Source organism: Myotis lucifugus, unplaced genomic scaffold (genome assembly GCF_000147115.1).
Source record: "Myotis lucifugus unplaced genomic scaffold, Myoluc2.0 scaffold_1290, whole genome shotgun sequence".
Lineage (NCBI taxonomy): Eukaryota > Metazoa > Chordata > Mammalia > Chiroptera > Vespertilionidae > Myotis > Myotis lucifugus.
The window spans coordinates 1-6,065 of NW_005872338.1; positions in this window are offsets into that span (position 1 = coordinate 1).

Consider the following 6,065-nt stretch of genomic DNA (forward strand, 5'->3'; position numbering starts at 1 on the left):
CTGGGAGCCCCTCCTCCTGGGGAGCCCCCTCCTCCTGGGGAGCCTCCGGGTCCTGGGGAGCCCCCTCCTCCTGGGGAGCCACCTTTTCCTGGGGAGCCATCCCTCCTCCTGGGGAGCCACCTCCTCCTGGGGAGCCATCCCTCCTCCTGGGGAGCCCCCTCCTCCTGGGGAGCCCCCTCCTTCTGGGGAGCCACCTCCTCCTGGGGAGCCATCCCTCCTCCTGGGGAGCCCCCTCCTCCTGGGGAGCCATCCCTCCTCCTGGGGAGCCCCCTCCTCCTGGGGAGCCCCCTCCTCCTGGGGAGCCCCCTCCTCCTGGGGAGCCACCTCCTCCTGGGGAGCCATCCCTCCTCCTGGGGAGCCCCCTCCTCCTGGGGAGCCATCCCTCCTCCTGGGGAGCCCCCTCCTCCTGGGGAGCCACCCCGCTGGTCCGGGAGGGCCACCCCGCTGGTCCTGCAGAGGCAGGAGGTGTGGGCTGACCAGGGCGCATCACCATGCAGGTGCCCACTCAGCAGACCCCATGGCCGGCACCGGGTGTGTCCGTGTGTGTGTGTGTGCGCGTGTCCGTGTGTGTGTCCGTGTGTGTGTCTGTGTGTGCGTGTCTGTGTGTGTCCGTGTGTGCGTGTGCGTGTCCGTGTGTGTCTCTGTGTGTGTCCGTGTGTGTATCTGTGTGCGTGTCCGTGTGTGTCTCTGTGTGTGTCCGTGTGTGCGTGCGTATGTCTGTGTGTGCATGTCCGTGTTTGTGTCTCTGTGTGCCTGCATGTGTGTCTGCATGTGCGTGTGTGAGTCTGCGTGTGCGTGGTTTCCAGGTCTCTCTCTGCACAGCCAGGCTCTGGGTGGTCTCTTTCCCCACCTCCCCCCCGACCCCCCTCTTTCCCTCTTTTCAGAAATTGATGACTCAGCTCCAGGTTGGTCGGTAACCAGAGACGGAGCCTCCCGGGTTGGGGTGCAGGCGGGTGGGGGCCCCGCTGGCTCTGCTCGGATGGGGAGCCCAGCCGCAGCCCCAGCCCCAGCCTCAGCGCGGGCAGGAGGGCCTCGTGGGGGCGGGAGGGCCTCGTGGGGGCAGCAGGCCCTCCTGCCCGCCCGGGAGGGACACCTGTCCAGGAGGGTGTTCCGGCCGCCTGCACCCCGGCCGCCCCGCGAGGCCCGGGCGCCGCTCTCCCCTCTGCCCTCGCCGGCCTCTCCGAGCCCGGGCCCGAGGCAGGGCTGGGGCTGCGCCGGGGATTTAGGGGGATTAGAGGGGCCGTCGTCCTGGGACAGGTGCTTCCTTTATGCTCGGCCGGGTGGGGCGCCGGTCATTAGAGCCACATGCGGGGGGTCCGCGCGGGGCAGCGGAGGCCGGTTTTGTTCGGGCCTTGTTCTCACATCTGACCCGGCCAGCTGGACGCCTCCCGTCCGCGCGGGCAGCAGCTGACACAGCATAACGGGGCTCGGGGCGCAGCGGGGGCCGGGCACCACGCCGCGTGGGGGCTGCGGGCGGCCTGGGACCGGCGGGATAATGGGACGAGCCGCGGGGCGCGGCGCGGGCCCCAGCTGTCGCCCCACAAGGGGGCTGCCTGGGGGGCTGGGCGAAGGTGGGGCCCAGCTGTGCAGGTGCAGAGCGGCCGCATGCCACTCAGAGGGGTGCAGCCGTGCCCGGCCTGCAGGTCCCACAGAGGGAGCCCAGGGCGCCCAGTGCACCATCGAATGCATCCCTGGTCACCGGGCAACTGGGTGGCAGGAGGAAGGGAGCTGGGCCCCAACCCTCCAGCCTCAGCCCCAGACCCAGAACCCACACCCCAGCCCCAGCCCCCAAACCCCACACCCCAGCCCCAGCCCTTGCCTCACAAACTGGCCTCAGACCCGGCACAGCAGCCCCCGTGGAGCGGGTGAAACAGCCAGGCGTCCAGGGCGGGGGGGCCCAGGGCCAGGGCTGTGGGCAGCCTGTTCAGTAACCGGGGGAGATGCCCGTGGCCAGGTCCAGCCCAGGTGCCCGACGGCGACTTCAGGGTCCAGGCGAGCGGATGGGCTCACGAGGCCCCGATGGCGCCGTCCATCGTGTTGGGAGGCCGAGGAGCCCGCCACGTCCTCGGGGCCATAGGAACGGGGGATGGCCCCTCCCCCAAGGCGTGCAGGTCCTGCCGGGCATCTGGGCCTTGGCAGCTCCCCTTCCCTGGGGGGGCAGCATCGGGCAGAGACCCCAGACCCCAGCCACCTCTGCCTGGTCGCGTGGACCCAACCACGGCCGGGCAGGAAAGCCCCTGTGCCGGCCCCAGGCCACGGGCGCGACCTGACGGCGGTGCCCTGTCCTCACGGGCGAGGGCGAGGGCGAGGGCGAGGGCCAGGCGCGGGCGAGGCTGCAGACGTAGCAGGTTGGGAAGATGCCCCTGGCCCACCCGACGCCTGACTGAGAAGCAGGCAACGCACAGGTGGAAGCAGAAACACAGGCACAGCGGACAGACACGCAGCGGCACCGCACGCAGTCACACAGATGCACAGAGACACACACGTGCACACGCGTGTCTGTGCGCCGTGCACAGGCCGGCGCGGGGCGGCCGGGAGGGACCCCCGGGGCCGCGTTCCGCACGCACGGTGTCAGGAGCCGTCAGCACGGGGAGCGACGGGAGCACAGTGTGAAGCTGTGCCGGGGCCCGACCCTCCTGGCGGGCGCGGATCTGGTCCGTTTCGAGCACGAGGTGCCAGGAGGAGTCTGAGCCTTCGGAGCGGGTTGGGGGAGCCGGGGGCGGGGCGGCCTCTCCACGGCGTGTCCAGCTTCGCGAGCAGCCTGTGTCCCTTCTCCGACCCCGGTCTGAGCCCGGCCGCCTTCGGGGTCCGCCCTTCGGGCTGGGCACCGGGCTGGGGCCCCGTGTCAGCCCTTCCCCGGCGGCACCGACCCGGGAGGTCCCGGGAGGTCTGAGCTGGACCCCAGGCCCGTGGCCTCGCTCGTCCTGCGGGCCCCCTCTCCCCGACACCCCCTGGTGCTGGGGGGATTGTTCCCTGCAGTGAGCACATCTGAGGGACCCAGGGCTCCGGGACCGGGGGGCGCCTCCGCCTGGGAATGTGTGAGGACGTCCGTTTCTCCGCGTTCAGAGGGAGCCCCTCAGTCTCCATCGCCGGCCCTGTAGGTGGGCCTCCGCGGGGCTCGGGCCGGGCGGCAGGGGAGGTGCAGGGCAGCGCGGGGGCCTGCGGCTTCCACCTTCCTGGTCTGTGGGAGGCCTGTGTGGGCGTGGCTCTCCGAGGCCCCTGGCGCCCGGACCACACAGACAGACAGGCCCCCACCCACCACCACCCTCCCCGGACCTGGGTTTCCTTGAGTGTAACATCGGGGGGTGGCGGGGGCTTCGGGCCTGGGGCTGTGGGGGTGGGCACGCGGGGCGGGAGGGCTCAGTCCTGAGCCCACGGCCTCCAGGGCTGAGGACAGAGTGGGCTCCCGGAGGACGGAGCGGGGCCGGGCGCTGGGGGCGGGGAGGAGCTGCCTGTGCCACTAGCGGGGCCGGCGGGAGCCGGGGGCGGGGCGGGGGGATCGATCGGGTGTTTGCAGACCTGATGTTCTCCTGAAACCCAAGGGGGAGAGACAGACGGACAGACGGACGGACAGACCCACGCTGGCATGGCAGCCCACGCACCCGGATCTGCACAGGGCGCCGTGGCCTCCGGTGTGTGACCTCTGCCCACGTGCACCCACACCTGCTTTAGGGGTGTAAACGCTGGCGTCTGCGGACACCCTGAGACCATCACCACCAGCAGGACAGCGAGCCCATCCCTGACCCCCAGTGTCCTCATGACCTGGGGACCCCTCCTGCCCCCCGCCCCCCACTCCGGAGGGGCCGCTGGCCTGTTCCTGTCCGGAGGGTTGGGCTGCATTTTCTAGAGTTTTCTGTCCTTGGGCTCACTCGCTAGCACCCGTGTGGCTCCTTCACGGGGCGTGGCCGTGCGCGGTCCCTCCGGGCTGTGGCGTGTCGATGGTCTGTTCTTTTTCATGACCAAGCGTGTTCCTGCGTGGGGATGCGTCACAGTCTGCGTGTCCGTCACGTGCTTGGTGACTTTGGGCTGTCCCAGGCGTGAGCCGCCGTGAGTACATGCGCCCGCGTCTCTGGAAGGACTTGCGTGTCCTTTTTCGTGGATGAACACGCAGAGCAGACGGCCCATGCACTGTCCGTGTGGATTTTACATTCTTTGTCTTTTTAAATATATTTTTATGGATCTCAGAGAGGAAGGGAGAGAGAGAATCACCAATGATGAGAGAGAATCATCGATGGGCTGCCTCCTGCACGCCCCCCCCCACCAGGGATCCAGCCCACAACCTGGGCACGTGCCCTGACCGGGGATCGACCATGACCTCCTGGTTCCTAGGTCGACACTGTGCCCTGGGCCACGCCGGCCGGGCTGGGGTTTACTTGTTAAGAACCCAACGGCGCCGTCCCGCATCCCCGCCTCCGTGAGCATCCCGTGCCCCCCGCCCTCCCCCGCACGCGGGGCGTCTTCTCACGTGGGCCCACCCCGTGGCCGGGAAGTGGTGTCTCGTGTTGTAATGTTCCTTCCTAGTGACTATAGATCCCGACCCTCTCCCACCTCCGTTCAGTGTCTCTGATGAGCGAGCAGGGTGTCGGGTCTCTGCCCGTTTGTCCCTCAGACACAGGGATGCGCGTTTTACAGGTTACGCCCCCCCCCCCCCCATACGGCGTTCCTTCTCGTTCTTTTAAAGACGAAAAGCGGCCCATTTTCACGAAGTAAAACGTATTGCTTTTCCCTTTTTTATGTGTTTTGTGCTGTTTTTATGTCACGTTTCAGAAATCTCTGCCAAACACGGGGTTACTGAGATGTTCTTCTAGTGTGTTCTTCCCGTAGTTTTATTTTCCCACTTGTTGATTTTGAGAGAGAGAGAGAGAGAGAGATTGATTGATTGATTGATTTGTTGTTGCACGTATCCGGGCATTGGCCCCTCTGGTCGCGTTGATTTGTAGCTCTAATTTGAAGCTTACGTCCGATCGCGGTTACTTTCTGCAAACGCTGCACCTGAAGGTGGAGGTGAGCCCCGTGCGTGAACGTCCGACTGCTCCGGGCCCACGTGTTGGAGAGCGTGGCCCTCGCCATCGAGTCACCGTGACCCCACGAAGCCCGGGCCCGCTCCGGGCGCTGTGCGGCCCGCGGGTCTGTTGGTCTGTCCTGGCGCCAACGCCGCACGGCCCCGAGGGCGCGGCCTCGTAGATCGGCTTGAAGCAAGAGAAGTCGCCCGGCCTCCCGCTTCTCGGTGCGTCCGGGTCCTTTGCATTTTGCACACAAACCGTAGGAGCTGCTTGTCCGTGTTTACGAAGAGGCCGGGCGTCCTCGCTGGGACGCACGGAGCCCAGGGGCCCACGGGGGGAGAATGGATCGGCGCCGACGCTGAGCCGCCAACCCCCGGACGCTGTCCCTCCGTTCGTCGTGACCTGTCATTTCTGTCGGACGACGGTGGTGCACTTCTCTTTGTTTTCTGGTCAGGCACCGATTTCATACTTTCACGCTGCTATCGATGGTGTTTGAGAATTCTGACCTCTGACGGTCTGTTGTGCGCGTGTAGCGTCGAGACTGGTTTGATGTATTTGTCTTGTCTCTGGGGTGTCTCCAGCGCCCTTCGTAGCTCTGGTTCTGGGTGTGGATTAGACGGATTCTTTCACGGCGATGAGTGTGTCCGCAATGAAGGCAGCGCTCCCTCTTCGTGTCCCACCTGCTGTCCACGTCTTCTCCTTCCTTAGGTTTTCCTTGGTGGACGGCACTGGCGGCCTCTCTAGTGCGTGTCCAGCAGGTGGGAACGTGACCGTCCTCGCCCGTTCCAGCCTCAGGAGCGACCATGTGACCTCCTGTCCCCCGCGAGGGCGTAGGTTTCTGTAGATGCAGCCGAGGGGCCTCCCTCAGGACGGACGCCTGCAGTTCGCTTTCTGTGCGGTTTGAACGCAAATGGAGGCTGTTTTGTCAAATGCTTGTCTGCCTCTCGCGAGGGGGCCGCTGGCTCTCTCTCCGTTAGGCTGTGCTCCGGTGGCCGATGCGGGTCGAGCGCCACCGCTGAGCTGGCGGTGCCTGGGCGAACCGCGGTGGTCGTGTGTGACTGT